Raw genomic sequence first — 18,516 nt, forward strand, 5'->3', positions numbered from 1 at the left:
GGATTTGGGGAGCCTAATAGTTAAACAAAAATTCATTGTATTTAATAAAGGTTTCAGATCATTTGACCAGTCAAAACCAAAAAAGTCAACTAACCAGTCTGTCATTCAACATTATTTGATTAATTTATATGCAAAAACGGCTCGTTTGGGTTGAGAAAATATTTTACATAGCAGAGCGAACAACGTTTAGACCTTCTTCGGTCATCGTCAGGTTCACAAAGAAAGAGGTAACTGACCAGAAGCTGACCACATGTTTGAAAGGGGTTGTGTAACTGTGTGTCGAAATGTAGAGGGCGGTATTAGATGTTTGAATATATAATTTTCACAATAAAATATGTATATTTTATATATATATTAAAAATTATATATTGAAATTATGAAATATATCTCACCTGATTTTGATTGACATTTAGCTCTGAAACATAAAGATTCTTCACTGTTTCTGGAACTTGAGAAATTTTATTCTGAGAAAGATCCAAAAGCTCTAAATGACGAAGATTACAGAAAACTACTGGAAAGTCTGTAAGGCAATTGCCACTAAGATACACCGATCTCAAATTAATTAGGTCAGAAATGCACGATGGTAATGTAAGAATCTGATTGTTGTTCACAGACAATGTCTCAAGTTTCTTCAGTTTTCCCATTTCCTCAGGTAAAAAATCTATACAGATAACATTTCTAGTATTTGAATGACTGAAAATAGCATTTTAAACTATTTTAGGTTAGTTTTGAAAAAATAAAATAAAATAAAATGAATGTAAAATGTTGTAACTGTGAAATTTCAAATTTTAACAAAATAAATATGTTCTTGCATGGTTGCAAAGAGATAAAAAACTGGTTTAATCTCAGAGTTCTTCTAAAACTTAAGCAACTGTATTTATTTCTATTTTAGCCCCTTTAGTGATTTGCATAAAACAGTTTGGACAAACTATCTCCAATCACAATTTTAGATATTTGCTCCAACTTATTTGTATTTTAGGTATTACAGTCAGTGCACTTCCAAGACAACAAGCACTGTACCATTAAGGATAGACCTTTTCAGTCTCTTTTTTTTTTTTTTCTTCAACTACTACTGTTTGTAACCAATATAAATCTTGCAGTAACAGCCACCTCAATATTCCAGATTAAAAGCAGTGTTTTTGGTCTCATTCCCTATACAAGCACTTGATAAAGTGGGCAGTTATCTTTGTTTGCCTGTACAGTATACTTCTAAATTCTAAACATTCCAAAAGCATGACCAATATTCAAACACTTATGATGTTCATTGGAATGACTAAACCATACACTGTAATAAATGTTTTCACAGATTCAAAATGCCATATATCATCTAGGTAACCCTCCTCTGATCCCTTTCAAACACTTCCATATCCTTCCTAAAGCATGAAGCCAAAGACTGAACATAATACTCCAAATGCAGCCTGACCAGTAACTTATTCAATAAAATTATAAAATCTTCAGACTTGTATTCAATATTCCTGTAATGCAACAAAAAATACTACTTGTTCTACCAATAGTAACAACACACTACTTGAATGGCTTATCAATCTACCAAACATTAAAGATTGGAACTAAAAAAGAGATAACTGCATTTTTATATATTTTTATTTACTATTCAATGTTTAAATAAATATAACTGAGATGTAAGAACGTGCGTGCATGTGTGTAATGTGATGTGTTATGATAGTGGTAAATGGGACCAGTAAATTAGTGCGTGTGTCCCACATTCAAAATGTTTATTGGACTACTATTTCATGATTGTATGTAAATAAGTCTGGTATCGAGCTGTAGATAATTCACATTTTAATATTATACATCAGTTATCTTTTTAATTTAAAAGTAATATTAAAAAAAAAAGAATCCTGAATACTAATTTTTTTGTGTCACACGGCATGTTGAATGCAGCATTGGTTCAAATTAGATGTTAGTGATGTCCAAATACAAAGTCTGTAATTTCTTATGAATCAGATACTCAAATTACCAATATTTATAAGATAGAATCTAATAAAAGAACCTCCTATCCTTTCTATTTTGTCAGATATTCATGCATTTATTCATTATCAAAGTGCCCCCACCACCTCTTTCATTTTTTGCAATTACTTGCTTACGTATATTGACTTTACCCAATGCCATATATATAACCAAATCAAAAGTTCAGAAATTCCCCAGTGGTTTTCTCAGCCTCTACAAAGTACTTGCATGTGAAATTCTTTATTTTAATCCTAACTTCCAAACAGTGAGGTAAAATGTTAGTGAGTTTAAAAATTCATATTTTTGTAGACCCAAATACAGCTTAGTTACAAGCTTGATAAATCTTTGTTTTTGATGTAATAATTTAAGGTTTTTTGTTATTTCAAAACATATATATATATATATAAAACCTAAGATAATTATTTTGTTCTATATCCTCCACATGTGAAATTTTATAAGGCTTAGCAGCTTACAGCAAGCAGTAAATGAGTAAAGTTCATAATTAAAAAGAGATACTTGTTTTTTATTCTTCTATATTTACTGTTTTACATTTAAGAAAAATAGCTGAAATTTAAAAACTTGTTTGTAAATACTAATAATGTGTGTGTAGTAATGATGTATTAAAACCACAATTTGACTATTTTATTAAATAGAACACAGCCAAGACAGGTCACTTTGTAAAGGCCAGTTTTATAGTCTTGAATATGGTAAATGAGTGTATGTGCTTATTTGCTTATAACAAAGCCTATTGGGCTATCTGTTGTGTCCACCAAGGGGAATAAAACTCCTCATTATGGCATTGTAAATCCAAAGACTTATCACTGTCCCACCAGGAGACCACTACATTAGTGCACATGCACCACATCAATGCAACTTCCCTAATCTTAGTCAGACACAGTTCAATGGTCAGTAAAGTAAAAATAATAAATATATATAGACATATAATGTTACAAGATTTAATCTATTTAGAATAAATATTTTTGATTTTTGTTATAACCTGTTGTCATTCTAAAACAAAAATGCATACTCTATATCTATTCCCTAATTTTTTATGGTGTTTATGAGGTCAGTCAAATCAACCAAACCATACAGAGAAATAATAGTGAAAGTAACAGATAAAATATAAAGATTTTCAAAAAAAACTTTTAATAATTATCTGAAGATTATTAAAATATTGTACACTGAATTTAAAAATTCTCTGATGCACAAAAGTATTTGTAATATTAAAATGAAAATTACTTTGCTTGAGGATAACCAACATTAGAAAAAAAACATGGATATTAAAAACATTACTTAAAAAATCTTAAAACTAACTTAAAAAATATGATATATGCTTACTGAATTAAAAGGTTGTCTGGTAGGCTCCCCCAAGACCAACCCCATAGTTAATGAGTTAAGAGAGTGATTAACTTTGCACAAAGATCTTTCACTTCCATAATGCCATTAAAAATACTATATTTTAAATTCAAATTATGATAACCTACATGCATTACCCTGCATTTGTTATAAGTAAAAGCTTTTTATTTGCTCAAAAAACTAAATGATCTAAATCCTTTTGCCAAACAGCTGCGTAGATATTATAAATTAATTTATTTAGTGAATGAATATTTTATGATTTAGTTTTCTTCATAACAAAAGTTAGAAGCAATTATTTTAAGTAAATGTTATGACAAGTTTAGTTACATAAATCAGTATAAGAATTGTGAATTGTATTTGTAACTCACTGATGCTGAAATTATCAAATTCTGCATGACATTATTGATGTCTAGAATATAGAGAGCAAACAATTACATAATAAACATATAGATAGTGTGATATGAGTGGAAGAAGTAGACAGAGTAGGTGAGAAACAAAATAAAGTCACATAAATGATTGATATATATTAAAGGGTTGAACAATATAACAATAATTTATTTTGCAAAGAGAGTTCTAAAGTATTTGACCAAGCCAATGGGGACTTTGACAAAAAGTAGACATTTATTGGAAAAAAACTTAAATACAAAAAGGAGCAGGGTGTTTTAGAAGTATAGGACACAACATGGTAACCTGACAAAATGCAAGTGAACTGTGCTCGAATATTTTGGCAATCGTAATAAAGAAAAGTAGTTTAGCTTGTCAACTGAAACTAAAGCAAATTAATAGGGTTAACTGGTCATATTACAAGAAGGACAGATATAGTGTTTATGATACACCTATGATCATCTTTAGTGTAAAGGATTTGTCATACATATGTTTAACTAGTTCCAAATATATAAATTATTTTGAAAACAAGTGAATGCTGTTCATTTATTGTTGAATTTATTGCCATCAAGTCACAAACACCTACTGTAGAAGAACCTTTAGGCCAACAATAACAACACACAGTATATATTTATAATTACTATATAATAAAACCTTTAATTGACAATTGGTGAATCAGAGCCACAACTATACAGCAGTAAACACCGATACAAGAAAACGTGAACAACAGTGGAAAAAAGTAGTTTTATATAAGTACATATGTTGTAACAATGAAAATAGTATAAAGATTACAATTATGCTATACACTGGATGATTTTTGATAAATGATTAAAAGAGAATCTGATTTTAAAAGACAGTGAACTATGAAAATTTGTTAAAAAACAACAAGAACTAAAGAGGGCAGAGCACAAGCAAAAAATAAAGGAAGGACTAAATGAAGAAAAGGAAAGAGAAAGACTGGAAGAAAAAAGGAAGAGAGAAGAAAATCAGAGAATGAGAATACAATCCAAAAGAGAAGGAAACAAGAGAAAGGAAAATTGGAAAAAGAGAGAAAGAATAAGAATAGAAATTGAGAAAGAATAAAAAGAAAGAGATTGCATAGCTCATTCAACAGAAGGAAGGACCCAAGAATGGCAATGAAGTCAGTACCAATTGGCCAAAGCTGCCCAAATTTCATTACTTTGATTCTTTCCTGTATAGATATGAAAACATTTGCCCAAAGTTAAAACAGGATCAAAGTCAATTGGGCAGTCTGTCTCTGCCTACTTCTCATAGAGAAAGCCCTACAAGTATATATAGGCATGACATCAGAAGATGCCATGGATTATGAGAAAAATAAGACATTTAATATTGATTTCTTCTTAAATTTATAATAAAATAATTGTTATTTAATGTAGTTGTACATACTCAGAACCAAAATAGTTCACAGACAATGTGATTTTTCATTCTGAGCATAAAAATACCATTTATCTTATAGTTTTCAAATTTTATTTACATAATCTTTAGAACTTTCTCAATGAATATCAGATGTTTTTTAACATAAATGTTTATATTTTATTTTCCATTTTCTGTATTATATTATTAACTCTAGATATTATCATCAATGTACGGTGCAATGAAATGATTCAATATAAGAAATGGAAATATGTACACATTTTAAATATTTAGACTGTTCTGTAACCTTTTTTCTCATATGCACAATTTGATATCTATCTTTTCACTTATAGTTGACTTTTAACTTTCCTTTCCAATTCTTTGTATTTTATTCTTGATGCAGGTATGCCAACCTGTCCCTGCCAAAATGACCTCATGGTTGTAATAATTATTACAAGGTAAAGATCATCTACAAAACCTTTCGCTCACATTTGCACATGCAAATGATGCCATCTTACTTAGACATTTATACCACAAGTTAAACAACGTTGAATTCAATGTATACAATCATAAAATTTTCAAATATTCATTTATAAACATAAATAATACATAACTAATTAAAATATAAATGTAAAACCTAAATGCAATCTGTTTAACACACTAATATATATAAGGCAAGAAACACTTGCCAAACACTAGGTACACTTCAAGAAGACAATGGACTAAAATGCTACAAGTCCATATACTGGAAGAAGTTATTGCAGGCTATAACTAAACAGTGCAAAATCTCCTTTATTTATTGGTTGTAAGCATGTCAGTCAACTTCAAATTGTCACCTAGGAACACAGCTTTGACTTTGCAAGTGGGTGTGGCTGACCTTAAACTTAGAAATATTAGAATGTAAAACCCCATTAAGAAATTCCAACGTCGGACGTTGGAAGATAATTTTATAAAAAAAGGAGGTGATAAACGAAAAGAGGAGTTCTTTGACGATTTACTGTTAATTTCCAAACAGAAATACACGTTAAACAAGATGCAACGAAAAAGTGCGAAAGAGAATAACACTGTCAAATTCAACATTACGTTTTTGACCATATTTCTTCGGTTGTGTTATTACTCAAATACTAAAATATGTCTAGTTATCGTGTTGTTTTAATAACGATTAACGTTAAATTAACGTATACATTATTGTACATAAACAATAGTTTTTTCAGTGATACAGAGGAAAACATTTTTTATTAACAATGTTCCCTGTAATTTTTTCAATTCATCTGCAGAATGATTTCTTTTAATGGACACCAGCATCAGAGTAATGTGTGGATGTGCACTATCAGCTGGTTATTTAAGTTTTAAGCCTATCAACTGCCAGGGTTATTCAGATTTAATTTAATAAGTATTAGTACTACAACTGTTAGAACATTCTACTGTTACAGTAAGTTGAAACACTTTCATTTTAACAGGTATAAGTATCATCTGCTAAATCAATTTAGTTAGTTAGTTCTTTCAGATAAAAAAAAAATCAGATAATTATTAAACTTCAAGGAAAAACATTTATTCAATAACACTGCCAAGTAAGAAGTAGTTAACAGCTGCAAAATTATTTGCATGTTAGTATGCAGATATGCAAGTTTCAAAATCAGCACCAACAGAGAGTAGTACAAGTTAGAAAAAAACACTTTGTGAGAGGAGATAAAATAGTGTACTCAAATAACATATTTAAAATGTTTTTCCTAATCAATTTGGGTTTATACATACTTAACTTTACTGTTTTATAATCACATATATAAATTTTGCATTATGCATTACAAGTTGTTCAAATCAGAGGAGATAAAATAGTGTACTCAAATAACATATTTAAAATGTTTTTCCTAATCAATTTGGGTTTATACATACTTAACTTTACTGTTTTATAATCACATATATAAATTTTGCATTATGCATTACAAGTTGTTCACTATATGCAAAAGTAATATTAATGAATTCATATTTTAAGGAATAAAGTAAGGGTACAGGATCACCGAGATACCCAAAACAACTCACATGAACCAAAAAAATCCAGGAAAGTAGGAAAAAACTAATAATCTAAAGACTAGTCTATTAGAAGAGCAGAGGCAGAAGACAGGAAACTGGGAATAAGGACATAAACTGTAACATGCCTTAATAACCAAATCCATCAAAAAGGAAGAGGCCTGACACAATATGCAACTGAGAGGTACACTCAGGAGGGAGAAAAATGCTGTTCAAATCCAAAACTTCCCAATCACTGAAAACCATTATGGGACAATCATCAGTTTATTATAATTGCTGTGTGAAATTGATCAATTTCCAACAAGCCGGGAGCCGTCGCTTCATGGGTCAAGCATTTTGGTTCAGACCCATTGGATGTGGTCAATAATAGTACTTGCAGCAGTTGTCATCATTACAATCTGAACTGCAGGAGCATAACTTATGAACTCGAAAAAGGACATAAAATAATTTGTAATTTTCTACAAAGAGGAATAAAAATGGTAACGAGCAATGTAACTAAAGCAGAAAAACCAAGAAAGTAAAAACTTATAAATTTATTAAACTTCAAGGAAAAACATTTATTCAATAACACTGCCAAGTAAGAAGTAGTTAACAGCTGCAAAATTAGTTGCATGTTAGTATGCAGATATGCAAGTTTCAAAATCAGCACCAACAGAGAGTAGTACGAGTTAGAAAAAAACACTTTGTGAGAGGAGATAAAATAGTGTACTCAAATAACATTTTTGTAATACAAAGCAATAAGGTCTAGGACTAGTTCTTGTTAGGTGTTGAAGTACACGATATTACAGACCATACTGATAAATTTAAATATAAATAGTCGGTGATCAAGAGGTTGGATTTATATTGGCTATCAGGGGCTCCAGAGGTAGAAACATTATAATAGACAATTTTTATAGATCACATGTTCAAACAGAAAAAAAAAAAATCAATAACAAATCCTGTGTTTTCACACTTCCAAGTGAAACGTTTTTCAGATAGTTCTGTGGTAAACTTATTATCATGACAGTAACAAGCGACTGAATGGAATTAACTTATGCGTGTTGCTAACAGTAGGAGTTGTCGTCTTCTGAGTCGAGTTGTCTGAATCTGTCTTCATGTTTCTTCTAATTAGATCTGAACTCGGCGGTATTTTGGTAGTTTCATGTTGGAAGATTTCCGTTGATTGTTTGCGATATCTGGGTGCTTTGTTTGAACCAGTATTGAGTGGTCGTCGATGTGGGCGTTCGGCTCTAAAATGAAATATATGATAATAACAGCCGTCACGTAAAATACAGTCAGCACTGTACTTCGACGTTGTCACTGTCTTCATGAAGTGCATGGGATGGTTACTGTTCTTAGAAAAAATTCGATGAACTGCATATACCTTGGCTTGTATTTGGGGTTCTATGCCTTGTCTAATTTCTTCTGGTTGAATTGATGGGTCGACGCCCCTGAGGAATACAGAATAAAGATTGACTGGACTTTTAGTGGGGGAACAACTTACTTTAAATTCAGTGTTCCATGGCTGGCACAGATAAATTTGGTCTACAGTAGAGGCTGGTTGGATGAGGATCCCACCCCGGCGTAAAATTCGGGTCCTGGACGGTTCGATGGTTGCCCCAGGCTTGGCTCGGGCGATCAACGTGGCGACTTGGTACGGCGGTAGGCCGTCGACGATTACCGGCGTCACTAACTGGCGAGGATGAACGTTTCGTTCTAAATTGCATGTTGACAGAGATTTTGGCACGTCCGACTTGCTCGGTGACTAGCTCAGGCCCTCTCTCCTATTACTTCTCAAACAACGTGGCAGGGGTTTAGTTTAGAGAGAGAGAAATCAGAAGACTTCTCTCTCCAACTGGGGTGTTCAGGAACGTTGTAGTTCCTCTTCGTCCCCTTTCGTGAATTGTTATTGGGAATAAGTTGTTTTTTTAAAATTAATTATTATTATTATTTTTAACTCTTTGGGTGGAGGCAAAGCAGCACCGGAAAGAAAGGCCGAGACCTGTCCCGAAAGGAAGAAGTCAAGCAAATGTCAACATGAATAGAATTCAAATCAAATCAAACGGTGCGATTCAGAGTCTGGCAATAAAGTTGCCTGGGATCTATAAATCCAATGCCTCAGTTTTTTTGTTTTTTTCGCTGTGGGGGGAAACGGGAGTGCCCCGAGAAAACCCACTTTCACAGGACAGGCGCCGAAAGTTTTGCCTGTCGTGTGTCCGGTATCTGAAAAAAAAGAAAAAAGGAATACATATTAATAACATGGGTTTATTTATTTACATTCTTTGTTGAGTAATTTGTGATTCTTGAAATATGTTGTAAGGTGAAATGTATTTTGTTGGTGCACTGGATAATTTGTGTAGTGATGCCGTTAGTTTGTTTCTATTTTCTGCTTTTAGATAATATTTAAGTGATATTTCCGTTATTCTATCTCTTATTGTTGGTAAATTGCTAATTTGATGTATATAATTTGTTGGCGTGAATGATGGTAGGCTGAATGCAGATTTTAATATTCTGTTCTGTTGAACTTGGATTTTTTGGAGTGTGTTGTTTGACATATTGTATGTTACTTGACATCCGTACTCTATTAGTGGACGGATGTAAGCCTTGTATATTTGTATAATGGTGTTTGGTGAGCATTTCGATTGTTTACCGGTTATAGTCATTAGATGTGAAATCCTTTTTCTGATTGATGAGTGTATATTGTTTATATGTTTTTTCCATGTTAGTTTTGTGTCGAAAGTGATGCCAAGGAATGTGATGTTTTTGCTCATGTTAATGGTTGTGTTTCCGAGTGATAGTTTTATTTTTTCTAAATTTTTCTTTGCTTCTTTAATTTCCTATAGAAGGTGATTGCTTGTGTTTTCGTTGGATTTAACACGACTCTCCACTTGTTGCTCCATGTTGAGACGTTATTTAGTGATTCTTGTACGCGAGACATGGCCATCACTGGATTTCTGGAGGTGCTCCAGATAGCGATGTCGTCCCGCGTATTGTGAATTGTGTGTGTATGTTAGATTTGGAAAAGGTATCCTATTACTTATTATGTCAACTATACTATATATATGCTCGCAGGCATAAGGAGGGTCTTTCTTTGCGCCCCCTACGTCGTAGAAAAACCATACGATTTCCGAGGGAGATTGCATAAAATTAAAGGAAAAGAAGAAAAAGAAAAGAAAAACAAGGACAAAAAGATAAAAACAGGAAGAAATATGGATCGTTTGACAAAGTTATAGAGTAAATATAGTGTGAAAAAATTTGTACTCATGTCAACAGATATGGATTTTTTTGGATTTTGTGACATTGGCCTTCCTAAAACTAATCATGTCTAAGCTGGGTCATAGTCTAAGTGTATATACCAACTTTCGTCCATTCAACCGTTTTCGAGAAATCTTGCGGATAAATACACACAGAGGAATGAAAACATAACCTCCGACAGTCTTCAGTGGTGGAGCAAATGAAATAAAGAAATTCTTAAACATACAAATCTCATCTATAACGTGAGATTTCTGCATCAATAACAGAGTTTTTCACCCTTTGAACCTTACAAAGATCACTGTCAAAGATTGATAATTTTGTATTTATAATCTGAATGACTTAACAGTAATCACATGAAATTTCTTGATAACATATTTTTTATTATCTGTACAGTAATTATATTTGTAAAAAATAATTCAATCTAAATGAAGAAAAATCAGCCCTCTCATCATATCACGAAGAAGAAATTAATATGGCGTTTATATCAGAAATGTTTCCTTTTGCTCAAACAAACTGACATGATCGTATATATTAGAAATGCTAGAAGATATTTCTTTGTAATTAAACACCAAGCTAAAAACTTTGGGATATCTATGCTTTACCAACTACGGGTATCGAAATTTGGTTTCTAGCATTGTGTTTGTTTTTTGAATTTCGCGCAAAGCTACTCAAGGGCTATCTGCACTAGCCATCCCTAATTTAGCAGCGTAAGACTAGAGGGAAGGCAGTTAGTCATCACCAGTCACCGCTAACTCTTGGGCTGATCTTTTACCAACGAATAGTGGGATTGGTTGAAACATTATAACGCCCCAACGGCTAAAAGGGCAAGCATGTTTGGTGCAACAGGGATTCGAACCCGCGATCCTCAGATTACGAGTCGAACACCTTAACCCACCTGGCCATGCCGGGCCTCTAGCATTGTGAGTCTGTAAACATACTGCAGTGCCATTGGTGGCATTTTAAAAGATTAGATTGTTTTTGACTTAAAAAATCATCATTTCTTGATATATGTAAACCTATACTTTATTTACATTATAGACCCAATGTGTGTGTCGGTAAATATTAAGTTACGCACGTACGTAGAGGGTTTCGCCCCGAATCCCCTATATTGTATAAATGTTCTTGTGTAGTTATAATGCAGCTTCTTATTATATTTAACTTTTTCCACATAGTCAAAATTCTTGTGGATTAGAAAAGCATTAATGTGTTAGGTTTTGTAGGTTAGGTTATTTGTAGTAGGCGTCTGTGATTTGTTGGCGATAAATTTCAACAATAAACAAACAGCAACACAATTTGCTTGTTTTACAATAACATATTGAAACAAGTCAAATGTTACACTGTTGATTATCACAGTTGTATTCAGAGCTTTAAATAATTGTCTCTGTTTGATCAAATTCCACGCATTAATCACTACTCTGCATGTAGATAGTACAGTACTTCACTGTAATAAAATATACATATTTATACTAATTTAAGTCTAGCTTCCCATGAAGTATTACAACAAAATGATGATTTGTTGACTTTTCGTTGGATGTTTGTAGATTTTATGAAAACAACCGTACAATTATTTCAGTTATAGTTCATGCAAAATTGCTTCCACATTTAATCTCATAGCACTTATTTTTCAGAAATTTTCTGGGGGGTGTACCCGACTTTTTATCATTCTTTGGACAATATATGTTGGTTTTTGATTTCACAAATTAGAACTCCAATTCCAAACATTCTGGGTACAGATTTGTAAGCACGACACATTAAGAGTAAGGTAAGAAACATTTTGAACTGTTTTAACTTTGATTTCTCAACACTCATAATGTCAACAACAAATATTTACGTTTGAAGAGGAAAAAAAACCTCTTTGCCAAAGACTGATCCACAGAAATGTATGTTATAATTACAAAATTCAATCAACAAATAGATTAAATACTCAGTATTCACGAGCTTCACTTACTCCGTATGTAAAATACACCAGTCAGACAAATATAATATATTCCACTTAAGAAGTACCATATATCTATAATAAAAACCATCCTTAAATATCCTAGATTTATCTCTTTAAAGAGAATAATGTTAAATCTATTCATCTCAATGAAACATCATTTCAAATTATTTTTTTTTATAAAAACACATTTCAAAAGACTACATGCACGTTATAAGAATAAGGAAAGATGAAGAGCATAAGATAAGTCAAAATTTTCGAAAAGTTAGTTGACATACAGTTATATCTCTCCTATCTGAATAACGTTTAATTTGCAGTCCCAACACGATAGTTCGTTGCAAGTGTTTGTCATGCTTATGTACTCTTCACATAAACTTGGGTACTACTCTAAGATATATGACAACTAAACCGTATTAGCACACGGCTCTGGAGTAATTAGCTTTGGAGCGATACTATAGAGTTGCCTCAAACATGAAGTCAAATTTCTTTAATGTTTAGATAGTTCGTTGACGGTTATTTTGCTCATAATGAATTTGTAGTTATTTCAATGGCAGTGATATTAACAAGTTTAAATCCATCCAGAAATAAACGTCACCCATATTGAAGCTCATGTAATTCCAAATAATGTAATGACAAGCTAAATCAAAGTGATTTCATTTCTCAAATATATTTGTCAAATCATAGGACAAGTCGTTGAAAAGCTTTGCATTCGTAGTAGGTTTTGAAAGAGGTCGCTATTAATAAGGTTAACACAAATTAATATAAAAATGTTGAAGTACAGCTTCTTTAATAGAGTAACCATTATCAGTATATTGGCTGAGCTCAACATTATCGGCTAGCAGTTATGGCATTATTGTTTAAAACGTCAGTACAAGTTAACCTTAAAAAGAATCAACAGAATCACATATTCTGTCAGCAAATTTTAATGGCCTATATTCACTTTCAGAATATCATAATTATCAGGTAGTGTTGTAGTCAAAGATGTAGGCACAAAGTACTCCAACAAAGATGCAATAAAGCCTTTAATTGTATCACCAGCTTCAAACGACATATATCCACTAAAATCAAATAACACTGTGCCATAAATATTTATATCATCTACAAAGACATATTTTACTTATTCAACGGCTCCAAAATACAGTTGTTTTATTTAAAATATCAAAACTGCCTACATAAGTGTGTAACATATATAGTTACAGCGTGTTTATACAATTTTAAACAGATACGTTAGTGTAATGTTTTAAAATTAGTATGTAAAACGGTGTTTTGTGGGTTCTATAACGGATACATCCTTCTAGTTTGCTTAACAGGACATCGTGTACAAACTACAGATAGCCGCTTCTCACATTTAACGCGATTCTTGATGCCTTTGCAGAAAATAACATGTAATTGAATGGTAGATATACTTCTTTTGAAATCTGCTTAATGGTACGGTGGTTTTTTAAGCTTGTGGATGAAGGAGTGCAAGAAGACGTAGGAAACCCAATAATGCAGTAATTCCTACTAAAGGAATAAATTCTACAATATTAATTTTTGTTAATAGTAAATAGTGTTAACGGTGCTAATTATTTTACTGTTTGATAGAGAACTTTAATAAACACTCATCTCGTAGATCTTCTGTTTCAAACCAACTACACTGCTAGATTAGCCTTAGAGAAACGTTTCTAAATCAGACCACTCTCACCTGATTAACAGTATATTAAAAAATACTATTTCTATGGATTAATAAATGGGTACTGAACGTTCAGTAAGCAAGAACGTTTAGCAGCTGCAATATTAATGACCTACATCATTTGTGACTAATAATAAACAAGTGAATAGGACGGAATTATTTAAAGAAATTCCAAGTTTTCATTTCATATTTCACCAGAGAACTGTTTTCTTATATCATAAATTAAAATACAGGAAATATGAATGGGTTATTTAGTTTTTAATATATCGTACTATTAAATATATATACATATATGATTTTTTGTACTTTTAAAATATAAGCACACGAAACATTCATCATATAATAAAAATCATATAACCCTACATTTTATGATTCCTATTTAGCGTGATTTCATAAGAAACCAATTCCACTGTGATGTGTTTCAGAAATTTATTTGTTGAATTTTGAGCGATACATTACTATAGTTTTACAATCGTTTTTATATCATAAATATATCTTGTTACAAGTAGACAGTCTTTCGTGTATTTCAAGTTAGTTCTATCAATATTTACTTGTTTTAATTAATAGTTCTACAATTAGCTTATTCTTCTCTATCGAAATCTAACAAGAATGTTTAACTACAATTTAAGTACCCACCATAACAGACAGCAAAAATCTTTTTCATTTTTAGATGAGCTCTTTTATTCGCCGTGCCAAACTGTCGTCAAGTTACTGAAAAAAGAAATTGCTCTTATACTACGCTGAGGTCATGAGTGCATTCTAAACGTGACATCCAAATCCTGTTATTCGATCAAAATAACCCAAAAAATTTGCGATAAGTGATGCTGATTATTTGCCATTTTTCTAACGTATAAATACAAAATTAGGGACTGCTATCTCAAATAGCTTTGCACGAAGCCTAACGAGTTACTTTTGTTTTTCTATTATGAGCTATGAACATTATATTCCTATTTTCATTTTAACAGTAACAGTCAAAAGTCAAATACTACTTCTATTTGACTTCCATTGTGCTGGTTGAACAAAATATGATCACCCTTTATGTGAATTTTTCTATTTTCATGACTACAGACGTAAAAACCTTTCCTCTATGCACGTGATATAAAATGCAGAAGAATCGTAGTAAAATGCAGCACATATATTTTCTGTATATCAGCATAGTGGCATAACTCCTATTTGAAGTGTGGTTATGATTGCACTTTTCTCTAAAATTCTGCTAACATATATTACAGAAAGATAAAATCTGGTTACAAGACTCACAACTGATTGCGGATATGATGTATGTATTTAGTTATTAATCCAGCCGGTCCGTATTCTAAACTGACTTTCACCTCACGATGACGCTAAACTTACCATCGTTATTAATACTCTAGAACAGGGGTGTGCAACATTTTTCGTCGGTGGGCCATATAACCAACTTCATCAATCAAGCGGGGCCACTTAAAAAACAAGCTTATTCGTGTACATGCACAATAAATTAAAAAAAATTCTCAAAATGCAAGCAATAATATTTTATATTTTTGCATGAGTGATCATTTTAGTGCGAAAACTTGAAATTTAGAGTCCTTGCAGAGCTTGTCAATATCAGCTTTGACAGAAGTGGTTGCCACTCTTAACTGACTGGTCAAATGTTCATCAGTCAGCTGACTTCTACATTTGGTTTTGATGAGCTTCATTTTGGAGAAAAATTGCTCACAGCAGTAGGTGCTACCAAAAAGGGAGGCAATTCTTTGTGCATGACGGGACAAATTGGGAAACTTTTCACGTACACAGAGTTTGTAAAAGTCTAGCAAACTGTTTTCAGAGAATTTCCTTTTAGTGTCCATGTCAGCCTGCAGTTCAATGAGTTCCATTTGGCAATCATCAGGACTGTCTTCCACTGCCAAATCAAAAGGTTGAGCGAACAATTTCAATCTAATTTCAGTTTGTCTGAAATCTGGATATCTGTTTGCAAACTCATCACGCAGCTTTTGTACACTGGTTCCATATTTGGTGCAATCCAGATTAGGAAATTCCAGTTTCCTGGTTGCAAGACATGTAAAATGGGTCAATATGGCTCTTCTCAACTGAACCTGGAAAAGTTCCAATTTCTTCTCAAAAGCACAAATATGCTCAAACAACTTATTCACAAGTTGACTTTTCCCTTGTAGTTTTAAGTTTAAATCAGACAGATGCTGTGTAATGTCTGTGAGGAATGCTAAGTCATTCAGCCAGTTCTCATTGCTCAAGAAGTCCACATTCTGACGTTTGCTCTCCATGAAGAACTTAATCTCCTCTCGCAGATTCCAAAATCTCTTCAAAGTAGCAGCTCTACTAAGCCAACGTACAGCAGAGAAGTACAAAACATCTGAATACTCACTGTCCAGCTCATCTAAAAAGTTTTAAATTGTCGATGATTTAATCCTCGTGTTCGAATATAATTTACGCATTGGACGACATTTTTCACGACTTCTGCAAAATCCAGAACTTTGGTGCACAAGCTCTCTTGGTGAATAATGCAATGGATTACAACTACGTCTTGTGCTCCAATTGCAGTTAGAAATTTCTTGGTGAATCCATTTGTCCTACCTGTCATGGAAGGAGCACCATCTGTTGTAACACCACATAATTTATAAGGATTCAGTTCAAACTTTTCTACAACCTTAAGCACTTGTTCACAAATATCCTGTCCTGTGGTTGTGGAGGAAAGGCTTGCCATATCTAAAACTCTTCGAAAACATCAAAGCCTGCAGTAACAGCTCTGATGAAAATGACAAGTTGGGATGTGTCATTGATATCAGTGCTTTCATCCAAAGCCAGACTGAAAGCTTCACACGAATTCAATCTCTCTTTCAAAGTTTCTTTGATGTCCTCTGAAAGATCTTTTGTCCTGCGTGAGACAGTAAAGCGGGAAAGGCTAGTTTGCTCCACCAAATATTTTTTCTCTGGACATGCATATTCTGTGAATATTGTTAAACAATTTTAATAAATTCTCCATCACTGAAAGGCTTTCCCTTTTCTGCCATACATTCACAAAGCTTAAAACTCAGTTTTGTCACCAGTTCTGAATTTTTCTTGAAAGTGGTAAAACACCTTGTTGCTTTTCAATGGATGTTTTAAATGTTCAATTTTGTCCTTTCGTGCCTGACCAACAATTTCATCAAACTGGGAGGAGTGCTTAGTTGCGTAATGTCGCTTAATATTGTACTCTTTCATGACTGCAATTGTAGTTTGACAGACGAGGCAGACAACACCTTGATTATGTGGGACAACAAGATATTTTGTGCACCATTCACTGTTGAATAACCTTCCCTCATCATCAATTTTTCGTTTCTTAACTGCTGACATTTTACTAGCCCTGAAATCAAAACAAAAATTATTCTCACGAAAATAGCAAAGTAGAAAAAAACATAGAATTTATTTACACATGGAACCTCTTATGGACAGAAACACATGTTTCTAAATTGGCATCCCGATCATAGCCTTCCGGTACTTAAATTAATTGAGAATAGCAAAATACAGTGTGACCTCGCCTATTCGCGGTTCGCCATTCGCGGCCCCGCATATTCGCGGGTTATGCGCGAACTGCGTTTTTGTTGGTCACAGAGACTGAAAGGGCTTTTCGAGGAGATTTCTGTTGAATTTACTCAATCAAGCCGTTTTTATCAATTGTCGTCTTCACCAAACAAGATTGGACTGCTATTGGCTGACTGCCTCAGCTTCCCTAACAACGCAAACGGCAAAGCACAGCCCGGTAACGCACGGTACAATTTAGTGAAATACATAACAGTATGCAATATTGCTACATCATTACTGCATCAATGAGTATAAGTATTTTTAATTGGAAAAACAAGTATAAAGTTTACAAAAGGAAATTAGTAATAAAAACACAGTATTCCATCATTGGAATGAGCTGGGTAAACTACATATGATTGAAAAGATTTGCACTTCCAATTAAAAAAAAAAAAAAACGAATTAAAAGTTCCAGTCAGTAAGAAGAGAGTCAATATTAACTGAATCTTAGGTTACAATTGATCACATATATTATTTCTTTAGGTTGTTTATGTACGTTCTGCTGTTTCAACTGTACATGTACAATGAATAAAATTATTTTTAAGTTTCACATTTTATGAGTAAATAAATATAACAACTAAAGTAATGCATATAAATAATTAACAATTTACTTACGTAATTTTAGGCCTGTTTCTTCATGATTATTATGTCTGAGAAATCTAACAATCACTTTATTGGGCCACTAGTATCTTAGATATGATATCTGGGTAAAGAAACTTTAATACAGTTTTCCATCACCAACATTCTAATTCTTCAGTACATACATTCCATGTAAACATTTTTTCTGAACAACTTGGTAACACAAAATATTGTTGCAAGCTTTATTACTTGTAATAAGTATTTCCACACTTTTACATCATTGCAGTGTCGTTATAAACAAGTATAAAAGATTTTTTTAAATATTTCAACATGATTCAATAGGAAAAGTACTAATAAGTAATAGGAAAAAAATTTAAATTTTTTAGCATGTTACGTATTATAATTTATTTCAGATGGGTCTCTGATTTATTGTTAT

This window comes from Tachypleus tridentatus, chromosome 9, assembly GCF_004210375.1.
Source record: "Tachypleus tridentatus isolate NWPU-2018 chromosome 9, ASM421037v1, whole genome shotgun sequence".
NCBI classification, from domain to species: domain Eukaryota; kingdom Metazoa; phylum Arthropoda; class Merostomata; order Xiphosura; family Limulidae; genus Tachypleus; species Tachypleus tridentatus.